Raw genomic sequence first — 13,498 nt, 5'->3', positions numbered from 1 at the left:
TTCTTCAAAATATCGCTAAAGCACATGAACAGAAAGTCATACTTTTGTTTGCTGAAACAATTGCTGAAAGCAATAAAAGAATCTATACTGATTCTGTAAATGATTCTGACTTAGATCCAGCCTGACTCCTCGTGATAAATGCAAATTGAAAGAGAAAAAACTTTACAGGAGTTATTCTCATCATAAGTGGAGTACATAAGCATTGAGAAGTCCTTTAAGAAAAATAGTTCTACTCCCAGACTGAGAAAGGTACAGTTGGATTTATTTATTTATTTTGTGGTTTCTGAATTCAATCGTGACGGATTTATTTCAAGGCTGTCTTTTTGGTTTTGTTTTGTTTTTTTTTAAAAGGTTTCTAAGCATTCAAAAGCATGTGAAAAATAATGCAAGCACGGCAAAATATAAAAGTAGCTCATTGTAAACAGTTTATTACTGAATCCTTTTGGGAAGCTGTGACACTGGGGAATTACAGTTTCAGGAGTTTCAGGTATGTGCTTCAAGACCTTGTTGAATACTGGAAGCTTTCAAGGTCACAAAAAAAAAAACACTAGAAAACAGTTATGTTTTCCTTGATCACTGCACAACCAGCTGTCCACCTAACTGAGGCAGACAGGTGTTGAATACTCTGGAGGATGTCCTGGATCCTGGAGAAGGCCATTAGATTCACCACCTTTTTAATGAGGAAAGCCTGTTTATTACTTTTAGGCATACATAAGTCAAGTTATACCTAGCTCAAGCCAGATTTCCTTTGTTGCTTCTTAAGGTGTTTTCAGTAGTTTTTTCCCATTTTCTGATGATACCTATTCTTTCATCTACCATCTCTTTCTATCAGTCACTGTTCTTCACTGCTACTTTGTTCATATGTTATGTTTATGATAAAGGTACATATTCATCCCTCTTAAAATATCCATTATACACTGATCTTAGGTTTGATGTCTCATTCCCTTGAGCCTTGGCTCTTGTCATACTCCCCAATTCTTATTGCACTTTTGCATTGAATCAGTCTGGATTCAAAGCTGTTTTCTTGTTTTGATGAAGAGTTACACTACCAGAAGCCTCTTTGGCTTTCCCAAGCCTACTGAAATCCCTGTAATCTACAATTTACAACTTGTATGACCTATTTCTGGCTTCATAACTGCAAATTAAAAACACTGCATGTTAAAAATGCAGTCTAACTTTTGTTTGACTTGTGTGTCTTAAAGTTCAAATTGCACTGTGGAGCATAGATATATTTTGCCAGCGAAGGTCCTGTGTGTGATGGTTGTATTCCAACTTCAATTCAAAACAACACCTGAACATGGTTCTTTCATGCAAAGCAAATGTGTTCATGGTCTGTAAGGGAGTTTTGCGGTACTCTGGCCAGGTCCCCGAACCTGACACTTGAGAGCCAGGAAGCAGTGCACACCTTTCCAACCCTATCCATTCTGTGATTTTATAAAGCTTATGTGCTCCACAGACACACTAACCAGCTCTTTGTGGTGCAAGATTCTCAGGTCAGGATTCTCACTAATTAGTATATTGACCCTTAAGCATTAGGAGTCCTGAGATATTTCTCAGAAAAGAAATTTTGTCAAAGGACAGTATTTTTATCTTGCAAACACATCCTGAATTTGTAAGAATTTGTAATCAAAGTAGAGGGCAGAGTGTTAGTCAGGTTGAAGTTTTAAAAATGCACTGACTACCATTCTGGCAGTTTTATATGCTAGGTAAGTGAAATTTGGAAGTATTGTTTTTTCCAGATATTGCCTCCTCTTGCCATCATTACTTGGTTTTTATTTTTTCTTTTCTTTTTTGCCTTGTATTAATTTGAATCCAGCTGGTGACTGACTGTGCTTCAGTGACCCATAAGCACAGCTCTGTCTGCATGATAGTGAGGGCCGAGTGATTGATTCCTAGAACTACACTAGGAGAGACATTTCATACAGCAACTTGAACAAGCAAATATTTAAATCTTAAGAGATGATGCACTGTGATAAGTTTTGGTAAGCTATGGTTAGGATTTATCTGAACAGATTTCTGACCCATGCAAAAAAAACACCTAAAATGAATAACCAAATGGAAATCCTTGTAGCAAAATGAAATTTGTTGCATTTTTAAAAGTGCAGTTCTTGCTCAAGCTCTCCTTTAGTCTGATTTGTTAAGATATAAATATACGCCAGAAAACTACAAATTTGAAAAGCCTTGAAAATACTGCTTTTAATGTGATACTACTATTGCTAATTCTATCCTGCTATGATACTGCTAGAAACACTTTTTCCTCCTTTGTAAAGAGAAACTATCAGGAGACTTGTTCTCATTTAACCCCTGCACAAAGCTCAAGGGATGACAGTACTCTAAATTTGTTCTTGGAATGGCTACATTTTTTCCTTATTTAATCTTGTGCTAAAAAAGATAAATATATGCTACCAGGATTTGGTCCATAGTTCATTATCTGTGCCTCATTAGCACTCTGGAAGTGAAACTATTGGGTGCACAGAGCTATGTGCCCCAATCATTAATCTGAACTTTTATACTTTGCATTTCCAAGAAGTCATTCTCAGTTTGCTAGATATTTAGTATAGCTATAAGTTAAGTGGTAACGTTTGCTAATAGTGGCAGGTGTCCATACAATTGACAAGAAGGGTGGCGAAACCTGCAGAACTTACCAAAATCAGGTTGCTGCTTCTGCAGAGGAGTTTTGGCAGACCCTTCCAGAAAGCAGAAGGTAGTTACTTTCTCCACATTTCACAAGGGTCGTGAAACTTTCCAGCCCATTTCAGTCAGTACATCTTTGAAATATGTATGTGCTCATTCTAAGTTTTATCATAGAGCAGAAGACAGAATTCAGTCTCGAAGTGTTAAAGGTCTGAAACAATCTTCAGAGTCCAGCACTCTTTTAAAGCAAATCCCATTTTATAGGCTGGTGGGTGGCAATTCTGCGTTGGTTTGTGTGTTTGAAACCTTCCTGTAACATCCACACGTTTATTCATGGCTGGTTTACACCCAGTTGCTTTTATGCCAGCGTTTTACACAGCCAGCTGTGTTCTATTTTGACTGTTATTTTCTGACACACGCACATTAAGTATTCAATGCAACTGGCTAATCTAACAGAACAATGACCATTGAATTGTGCTCACATGTCAATAAGGGTGCATTTGCAATTTCCTCTTCAGATTTCTTTTTAGCAGTGTAAATAAGGATCAAATAAAATAAAACAACCCTAATGTAAAACTCTACTAAAACAAGTGGAGCTACCCTTTGGGTGGGGAAGGGAAAGGAGAAAAGGGTCCATTATTTGAACAGCAGGGAAGTACATAATGTGATAGAAATTACAATAGTTTTAGGGATATATTAAAACAGTATCTTTGTGGTACTATGTGATAAGGCTGTAATCGCTAAATTAAGTGACACTAATTACAACTATTTAGTCATTACCATAGCTCCAGAATAATTCTTTGAGACATGAGAAATAGAAATAGTTTTAGGATAAAAATAAAATAAAAAAATAAAAAAAAAAGCGCTTAATCTATAAAACAAGCTGAGTTGGTCAAATACTCAAAATAAAAAGTAATTTTCAACATTTATTAAAAAAAAAAAGAAAAAAAGATTTTGCCCTTAGGTGGTAATGACAATTTTATTGTAACGTGGTATTCAATCAGTCAAATCTAGAAGGGCTCATTTTCTTGCTACATTATTTCAATTTGCTGAGGGTGTCCCAAACTCTACTGCAGTTGTATTAATGGAATTTTAACAAGGTGTGTTATACCAGATATGAACAGTGTAATACTTGGAAATAGTCTTGCACGTGGTTAATTTATTATTCACCATGGGCTTTGTGCCAGGAGTAATTCTTTCTGGTTGAGTAGGCAACTGTAGCAGCAATCTGACTGGTTTTATGGTTAAAAAATGTTTTAAAGTCCTCTTAACGAATTGACATCCTTCCAGTGTCACTCCCAACAGCAGTTCAGATACTGTTCCTATCTTAGAGCTGCTGTCTTTGATAAAAAGAATGAAAAAGATTACTTCCTTTTTCAAAGCACCTCTGGGTATTTATCCTCATATACATCAACTCAGATGTATAAGCTGATATATTGAACTGTAAGTTTAGTGAAGTTCATGAACAGTCAGTTCCTGGTAGATTCTTAAACTTTAGGTATTTGTGAATCTGTCCATATTTTAAAGAAGTTCTCCATAAACACAATATTGAACAAGCATCTCTCAATTTCTAGAAGCATTCAAGGACTGAAGTTTTCAGAGCATAAATAGCAGTGGTACCTTCCAAGCGCTGGAAAACAAAAAAAAAAAAGAATTCTAATAAAAATTGAAACTAACATTCTGTAACAATTCAAGATCAACTACCTGTTAGAAACTACTGTTCATATTCCTGGCTTGCTACTGCAGTAAAACATCTAGTGTCTGGCTTTTCCAAACTGGTAATTTCAGCTCCTTGCTCTACCATAGTACATACAGTTTCTAACTTGGAATATGGTGATTTTAGCAACATTACAAACAAATGGTTTGTTCTATGATCAGACAGGCATTATTCTGGGTAATCAAAGAGTAACACAAGAAAATCAGTTGTGAAATAACAACTACAGTCATACCCCTGCTGTGACCTAATTGGCTACCAGCTTGGAAATACAAATTGCAGAGCACCACTGAGCCATGGCCACCTTGAACACCATCAAGCAGAAAGGACAATCTTTACTCTGAGCATGAACAGTAGTGACAACATTTACAATATGAAAAGAATAGTTCATCAGCTGTCATATTCAGGTAAACTTTGATAGAATACAAGTATGGATTTTAAATGGTAACTGCTGTCCCCCTATGCCAGACTTCCTATCACTTCTCATAACTGTTTTGTGACTTTGTCTTTTTAAAAATAACATCTTTGAAATGGATTTTTGAGGCTGTAGTAAAAAAAAAAATGACACCAGGTTGGCAGGACTAAGGGCAGGACTAAGGTTAAAGAGGTAGCATAATATTCAAATTGAAATAACATAAAATATCACATTCTCAGATTTAAAGGTATGCATAACTTAGAAGGATGTTTTAAGTTCACAAGCATACTTTTGCCCATTGTTACTATCTTTGCTTATAACTTGGATACACTAAAAAAATCTACAGTCAATGTAAAACAAAAGAAACCAGAACAGTCTGTCTGGAGCTCAGATCAATGTTTGTGTTCTAAAAGCCTGGCTAATCAGCTGAATTTTCCCTTGTTCTCCATGGAGCTGGTGAGGGGCCTAGGATACTTCATCGAGGTGTCTTGGAGCACCTGTGACACCATACCGCTCCTTGGGACATCTTCATGGCAGCTGTGGGACAAGATTTAGGAATATTCATGTCCTGCAGGGTAGATGACTGGAGACCAAATGGCATAACTGACTTTTTTTTCAGAGGTCTAACAAACGCAACATCCCTTGATGTGCTCCAGGTTGCCTGAGACATCCATGTGGGGCTGGTGCATATGACACCTACGAGGGACCTGTAGACCAGTGTGCTTCTAAACCAGAAACTGGAGGCAGGATACCCTATAACATCTAAAATATTGCTAACTGCTTAGGCTGATCACAGAACATGCTGTAATACTTTTTCGTAGAAATATAACAGCAGACATGTAATTTATAATGAAGAATTAACATGTATAGTTTAGTCATATTATTTCTTGCAGAATGTCTATGAGCAGATTAGGCATTATTTGAATCTATCCATTATTTAAAATTATTAACTTTTTTTTTTCTTGTTGCAGTTTTTATACTCTATGGATTGTCTGCACTTAATTCTCTAAACATTATGAATATTTGATATTCCAGTTCTACTGTTTGTTGGTGAGAAATGGCACAGGACAGAAACATGTATCTCATGTTTAAGTACAGTCACATACTTTGATGCCACTGGCACTTCTCACTGCTTTTCCTGATAATAGTGTCCTATTTAAGTGAAACAGGGTTTCTAAATTCTGTAATTGGGAGAGTGAAAGATTTCTTTGATAGGTTGTTTATTGGTTTTAAGGGTAAATAATTTGCTTTACTCTTGCAACTCCCACAATCAATTGTATCTTGTCAGCTGCTGAGGGCAGGTGAATATTTAGCTAAGCAAGAAGACACCAGCCACCTCTCCAGATCATTGTCTCTCTTCATCTGGAAGGTTGCCTCGAGATGACCTCCCTGTAGAACCATCTGCAATCTGGTGATGCCTTATGGCACACTAAGAGCCACAGGAAACCAGCTGTATTTCAAGAAAACATTTGAGTCACACACAGAAAGGGAGCTGAAAATGAACAGCAATGTTTAATGTTCCAAGATGTAGAAAGATTGATTGTCCTGAAGTTGCAATTTCAGTGGGAAGAAATTAATCCACTTGCTAAACATAATAAACAGACTGAAATCTATCTGCCTCCAGACCTCTTTGTTTTACCTAAAGGCTTAATAGAAAAAATAGAACTCAAGAAATTAACAAAAACTTCCAAAATGAACATTGTTGTCTTATATTTGTGACCTACCTGGGCATTTCAGAAAATTTTGGAAGCTTTTGCTATTTGCTGATATCCCTGTGGGTCATGAGAAGCAAGTTAAGAATATGCCTAATTAAATTGAGTCTTCTGTCCAAATAAATCATGGAGACCTGCAGGCTTTTTAATGCTGGAGTACTGGCACTATTATGGAGAAGTATAGCTTACTTCTCAGCTGCAGAAGGAATGATGCTCTCTCCTAGAATTGATTTCTTAATGATAATTATGTTACTGAAAGACCAGTTTCACTTGATAGGAAGGGAATTGGTTGGACCTTGGCGAGAAACACTACAGATTACTGACTACCACTGTAGAGGCTTAATTGAGTTCTTATGAAGCTGAATACAAAAAAAGAGAGAGGATAAGCCTCACCATGGATTTGATCAGGAGGATAACCCAGCGTGTCACATAGCATATTGGATTTTCTTCCCAAATCAGTATGTTAAAACAGTAAATGTGCTGAATTGCAGTGTTTACTGGCTTAATCATTTTTTAAAATTAATTGCTGTGAAATCAACATGCCAGTGAACAGGGATGTAGGACAAGTGCTGATTCTCAGGTGGAGATACAGTGCTTGGTCTTCCCATTTATACTAACAGCAAAGCTAGCTCATAAGGTCACAGGACCCACAACTGAGCAGTTTAAAGGACAGGACAACAACTGTGATGGAAGAGCTACCTGAATCATACAAACTGTCATCTGCTGTGTTAAAAGGGTAACGTAACTGCCTTTGAAGAGTGTTGCCTGAAATGTCATGCACTAGATGTCTGCTTCCTTCAAGGTGTATGGCTGCAGAACAGATCCTTCTCAGTCAGCAAAATGCAACTTATGATAAAACCAGGATTGCAATGCTTAGAAAGACAAAAAAAATATATTAAACACTCACAGAACATGGATATATATTTAAAGCTTTTGCAGGAAAAGTGCTGCTCATGCAAAACGGCTTAACTTTTTTTCAGTGTGAGACTGCCAAACAACAAGATTTAACAGCAGGAAAGCTGAACGCATGACAGGTTATAAGAAGAGAAACCAAAATGAGCACCATGGGGATAGCTGTAAAACACATGAAAATCAAAATTTGTACAGGAAAGCACAAGTAACAAGCTATCATGGAGAACAGAACTGCCCAAGGACAGAACTTTTCGGACGCAGAGCAGATTAGGAGTAACTAAAATGTTATTTTAATCGCAAATAAATGTTCTAAACCAGATTATTCAGCGCTTGTTTTATACAGTTTCTAAAAGTGGGAAATTTTATGGAATGGAATCAGAAAAGATTATCAGGAGGAATCGTCATAAAATTAAACAATGACAAATGGAATGATACCTTTAGACTTCAAGTAATCCAAGAAAACAATATGTTGGGCAGACCACTGGGATTTGGTAGGATGCAGAGAGTTTTCCCTTGATTTGCCAGGGTTTAGGAATAAGCAGCAGATAAGGAAAACCATTTCCTTCGTAAAAAGGGATGGAAGACAGTTTTCAGGACTTGTCTGACATGTGGAGCTGCAAGCCCTGTAGGGTGGCTGGAAAGCAGAGATGTTTTGAGGAAAAAAGCCTTGAGAAAAATAGTGTGTGGCTTCTGCTGTTTTAATCACCTTTTTCAGTTACCAGCTACAAACTTGCCAAAAAAGACTCACTATAAGGGCAACAAGTGGAGGCTTCCCATTGCTTGTATTGTGGGTGACTTTGATTTCAAAAGCGTTATCATATTATACCTTTTTACATTTATTTTTAAGGTGTCAGTCACTATCCCACCAGTGAGGCAATAGAGATTAAGTTTTTAGTGTATTTCATTCTCTCCTGTGTCCCCATGACAATGAGATCTTTTTTTCCCCTATGAACTTAAAGACTTTATATATCCTGCAGACTCATTGTCCAACAGTGGCAGCAGGAAAACAGGGGAAAAAAAGGTTGTAATATTCTACATATTGTAACTTTCTGTTCCCTTCTCTCACCAGCCCACTCAATCAGTTTAGAAATGCTGGTATTCATTTCAGCTTCAGTTCAGCATACCCATTTTCACTATAGCCTAGGACCAGAGACTATTATAAAAATGCTTTGCACTCTATTACTAACATCACACTTTCAGACTTCATCGCTGGCCTCTGAAGTGACAAATCTAGTGGCATAATGTAATGGAGGTGATCAAATTTTGGCTTGGAATATTCGTCTGAAACTACTTTGCAAACAAAATGAGCATTTCTCTGACAGGTCTAACCTTGTACTAAAATACAGCTTCATCTCAGCAGTGGTAGTAAGCTGGGAAGTCAGGTCTGAAAAACTGACTTTTGGAGATGAAAAATTTTCCTACTTACCATATTTATCACCTGTTAGACTAATCATGCTAAAATTAATGTGGCAGTAAAGATTCAAGCTCTTATTATATCAAATAAAATTTATCTGTTCAGTTTGGAGAATGAACAATTTCTGTCTTCAAAACATAAAGCTATATCACTTTCTTTCTTTTTTCCCTTGAGACAAACCTAGATAGAGTAAGGGATATACAGCTGGGCCAAAATTTTCAGATGAACATCATATGTCTCTGATCTACCAAGGGAAATAAAAAGTTTGTATTTTCAAACATTTTGGCGTTGTTCATATCAATTAAATAAAATTTAAATGCTTAATTTTGAAAATGACAAAAATATTAAATTAAATATTCTTTGGTACTATACTATTTTCTCATTTTAAAAGGACTGGTGTAAAAAATTATGTCAATTTAAAAAAACAAAACAAAACACCCCCCCCCCCCCAAAATATTTAATAACTCAGAAACAAGAATAAACTAAAATATTGCACATATAACAAAAAAAATTTGGAATTTCATTTGAAAAAACAAAAATATTCAGCTTTGGCCGAAAGAAAATTTCTTTCTCCCACTGATAGGAGTCATATACATAGGTAGCAAGTAAATTTTATTTCCTAATAACAGGAAACAAATAGGAAATGCAAGCTTGCATTTAAGAATATCATTAAAATACGTAATTTCTTGGCTTACATTTGAAATTGGTGTGGGGGTTTTTTGTCATTGTACATTGAAATAACATGTTTTAAGATTCAGCTCCTTGCACCAGATAACGGCAAGGAACCGTTATACTGGGACATACCTGGGAGCACAAAGGTTACTACTCTAATACTTCATCTGTGGTTAGCACCAGAGGTTTCAGGAGCACTTTCTATTTGTGTATATAAATAGTTAATAAAATGCCAGTAGATGGCACTCAAGAATGCATAGCATTGATCTTAACTAAGAAGTAGCAACCTTGTCATGCTCTGCAAATGGCTTCCTCTGCTTTCTCTACATGTGGGATCTTGTTCCTTTCAGAGGCTTGCTCCTTTCAGAGGCTTGAAAGTAACCTTAAAGAAACACAGAACTTTAGATTTCACCCTTTTGCCCATCATCCTCTGTTAAGCACACAGGTCTGGATTTTCTATGTTTAATAAAAATAATTACAAGTAGCAGCTGAATGCAGTAAGAATAAATTAGAAACCTATAGGGAATCTTTGTGGTTCTTTTTTGGCTCTATGTAACACTGGGCATGAGTTGTCTAATGCAACTTCTTGCATTTTCTTCAAATACAGTATGTTCTCATGCTATTTTTCCCAAGACAGGATTTATTCTTTTAAAATAGGCCTCATAGCATTCACTTTTAACCTGATATACCTACCTAATATTTCTACCTTCTTTCTTTGGGTAATTGCCATGACAGCCTATGCAGTTCTGAACGCTAATGTAATGTAAGCTCTCATAACTGCTATTGATAAGACGTTGTGTTCCACAATAGTGAAATACTAGCTAAAACAGTAAATTGTGTTCTCCATGAAGTGTGCTTCAAAGGAACACTAAGATGCATTTATACTTTCAAGAGTTTGCCTCTTTGCAGGAGAGTAGATTGTATATGCACACATATATGTATATATGATCAGTAGTTTTACTTGTTTGTCCACATCAGACTGGATTGCCATAGAAGAGATTCCTGTCACAAAATAGTTAACCAATATTCAAGTCAGACACCTTGCTGAAAGGATAACAGCCTTTCCTGTGGTCACGAAAGAGATTACTTTCTCTGAACTTGCACAACTCTGACCTCAAGAAACCATAATCTTACACTCCCAGAAATCATATTTCTGGTGAAGGTAATATTGCGAAGATTTTCTGCAACAGGGTATATAATAACTGAACGGATTGACAGTAAAGGTCTTCAGTTTACCACTTTCCCCTAAGTTCTCCCTGACATAATCAGTTCAATTTAACACCGCATGTGACTCTAAACATCTGAAGCAGCAAAAATCAGTGCGAGCATGAGAGAATTTTGAGGTGCTCTGAAAATAACAATGGTCTATGTCCACTGCCTTTAAAACGAGCTAAAATGAGCATCTTTCACCTCTTTTCTCTGGATATTTTCCAGTGTTGGCAAGAGTGGAAAACACCTTTAAGATCAGAGTCCAACCATTATGTCCTGGATTTTCTTCCTATCACTAATTCCCACTGGCTACCAAGATTCCCAGGTTTGGCCTGTGGGTTGTGGGACATGATTGTGGCAAAGACAGACCCTCCTTCCTACAAAAGATTGCCTACTGTACTGGAATATATACCTTTCTTACATACCGTTTTCTTCCAGATGTAGCACAGAAGAAAGGAAGAGCAAGTTTCTGTCTGAGAACACTTGACAACAGCTCTTGGTGAATGGTTCTGCACATCAGTTTCTTTGCAGCAAGCCTTGCTGGGTGGAGCAAAGGAAGTATGGTAAAGGCCTCCCAGCACTTCGATAAAAGCAGGTTTTTGTGCTCATATGAACTGAAAGAAGATGTGAGATCTTGTCAGAGATTTTTATAGAACAATGCAAGTTCATGCTGCCTTCTGTGCATCTTTTTTTCTCCCTTAGAGTGTGCTAAGATTACTGAAAGAGGATAATGTTTGTTATATTCTTCTGATTTCCTCTCTGTTTTTTTTTGGTAGCCCTCCTGGCCCTGGCCACCTCAATCCTGTCTGTTATCAGTGATGCACTAGCATTTGGAGCCTCCATACCAAGAGAAGCTTACAAGCCTGGCCTCATCCTGGCCCAGCTTTGCTAGATCCTCACAGAGCTAAACAGGCTGACATAAAACATGGGTCTTGATTCGAAGCCATGTTCTTCTTGCCAGCTGGACTGACTTTTGGAAAGAGCACAGTCACTTGGAAGGTCAAATACTGTAACTTCAGCCATATCACATTATTTTAATCAAAAAAAGGTGAAGGCTCAAAAATAAAACATTGCAATATAATATAAACCAGTACCAGGGCGCTATTTAATGCTTAAAAACTGGGGAAAAGTGTCAAACCTAAACTGAGCTGCCTGCAGAAGAAAACTGAAAGAAGCACAAAATTCAATTTTGTACTTTACTAAAGCAGATCTAAAAACCTTGCATCTAATAGTCAGATTTTGCATCTACAATAAAATGTAATTTTCACAAATAGTTTCTCTGGTATGATTTATATTATTTGTTAGAGGAAAAGCTTTTTACTGTACCAGTCATCACTATTTTTTGCTTTCTTACACAAAATAAATGACACATGGGCTAGTATTAAGACTATGCCATTACCTAAACATGAAGTGACTCTAAAGAAATGCAACTGATTTGAAACCAGTAGAAAAATTGATAGAATGAGTGTGCACAGGAGGACTGAAAGAGATCATGGAGATTTTTCTTACATCTACAAAATTTTAAATGAAGTTTTTCAGAAAGAAGATGAAGATGACAAGGGAGTCTATAGATCTTACTGCATTGGGCCTACTTAATACATAGCACTCAGCACCCTACTCTTAATGGAACGAACACTACAAGTAAAACTTGCAAATGTACCTAAATATCTTAGAAACTGAAGTTTCATTAGAAATCAGATATTTTCCCTGAAATGTATGGTTTTCTTAGCCTGAAGAGCAATCACATTAAATGGGAAAGTTTTCCAAAAGCAGAAAATACAGAACTAACTAGATTAAAGCCAATTGAAAGGTAAATCTAGAAAAAAAGTTTTTCTAGAGAAAGATGCACCATGTGTTAACTTACACATGTTCCATTACCTCCTAGCTTCTGTCATTTGAAAATCCATCCTCACTTCTGCTGTGGCATGTACCCAATTCTCACCCAGCAAACTGGCAGATCCATAGCATGAATTTTCTACTCAGCTGAGAGGTAGTGATTCCAGATGTCTGTCCCAGTTTTCTGTATTGGCAAATCCTTTCATAGCAAAACAAGACTAAAATTTGAGAGAATTAAAAGACCAAATAATTTTAACTGCTTGATATTGAGGTCAGATATAGTTCCATCCCAAGACTCATCAGGGAATGATCACAAAGCTCCTGAACATAAACCTCACCAGAGAACAAGAACTACATATTAAAATTTTTTATTTGATTATGTTTTAAAGTGTTGCTAGGTGTAATACAAGCTTTCATTTTTTATTTTGATTTTTTATGTTCAAACAGCACAATTACAAGAGAATGCGGCCATAATATGCCATGTGTCAGTCAGTAATTCAGAAAAAGAAAGCTTGTAAAAATTAATAATCAGAAAATAATAAGTAGCTATATTTCGAGAGAGGCATTTATTAAAACAAGAAGGAACACCATATGCTTGCATAACAAGGAAAGAGTCAAGCTGTTTCAGCAGCTTACACTTTTATGAGCCCCTTAGCCTCAAAGCATCAGAGGAAGCAATGATTGGCCTCTGAGCATCAATGGAGGTAGCACTGTTACTCTGCAAGCTCTGGTTCATTATGGTTTGTTTCTAGCATGTTTTACAGTGTGTTCTAAACTATTGCAAGCAAGGAATAAAATAATTGACAACAGCTCAGTTTCTTGCCAATACAAGATATCATATACCCCAAGATTTGCCATGATGCGTATTCATTATGATTGCTAACCCCTCCTCCAAAAGCCATGATTCAAGACATGAAAATAAAACACAGTAAACTCACGGAGAGACAGAAAGGCAATGTCTTCTTCTGTTGTTTTGTTGT

The 13,498-nt window shown here is 36.6% G+C and overlaps 1 long non-coding RNA gene across 1 annotated transcript in view; it reads left to right on the top strand.

Annotated features, from left to right (window-relative positions):
- The window catches only part of LOC133266730 (uncharacterized), a 118,230-nt gene extending 106,458 nt beyond the window's left edge, over positions 1–11,772 (top strand). The window contains exon 2 of the long non-coding RNA XR_009742497.1: positions 11,459–11,772. This is a non-coding gene — a long non-coding RNA (uncharacterized LOC133266730). The remainder of the gene's footprint in view (positions 1–11,458) is intronic.
- Positions 11,773–13,498: the final 1,726 nt, after the last annotated feature.

The sequence above is a fragment of the Pezoporus flaviventris genome, unplaced genomic scaffold (genome assembly GCF_033815535.1).
Source record: "Pezoporus flaviventris isolate CSIRO_AGI_PZ_B2104156 unplaced genomic scaffold, CSIRO_AGI_Pfla_v1 ptg000007l, whole genome shotgun sequence".
NCBI lineage: Eukaryota > Metazoa > Chordata > Aves > Psittaciformes > Psittacidae > Pezoporus > Pezoporus flaviventris.
Note: the sequence above shows the minus strand (reverse complement) of the source record. Positions and strands in the feature narration are given on the sequence as shown.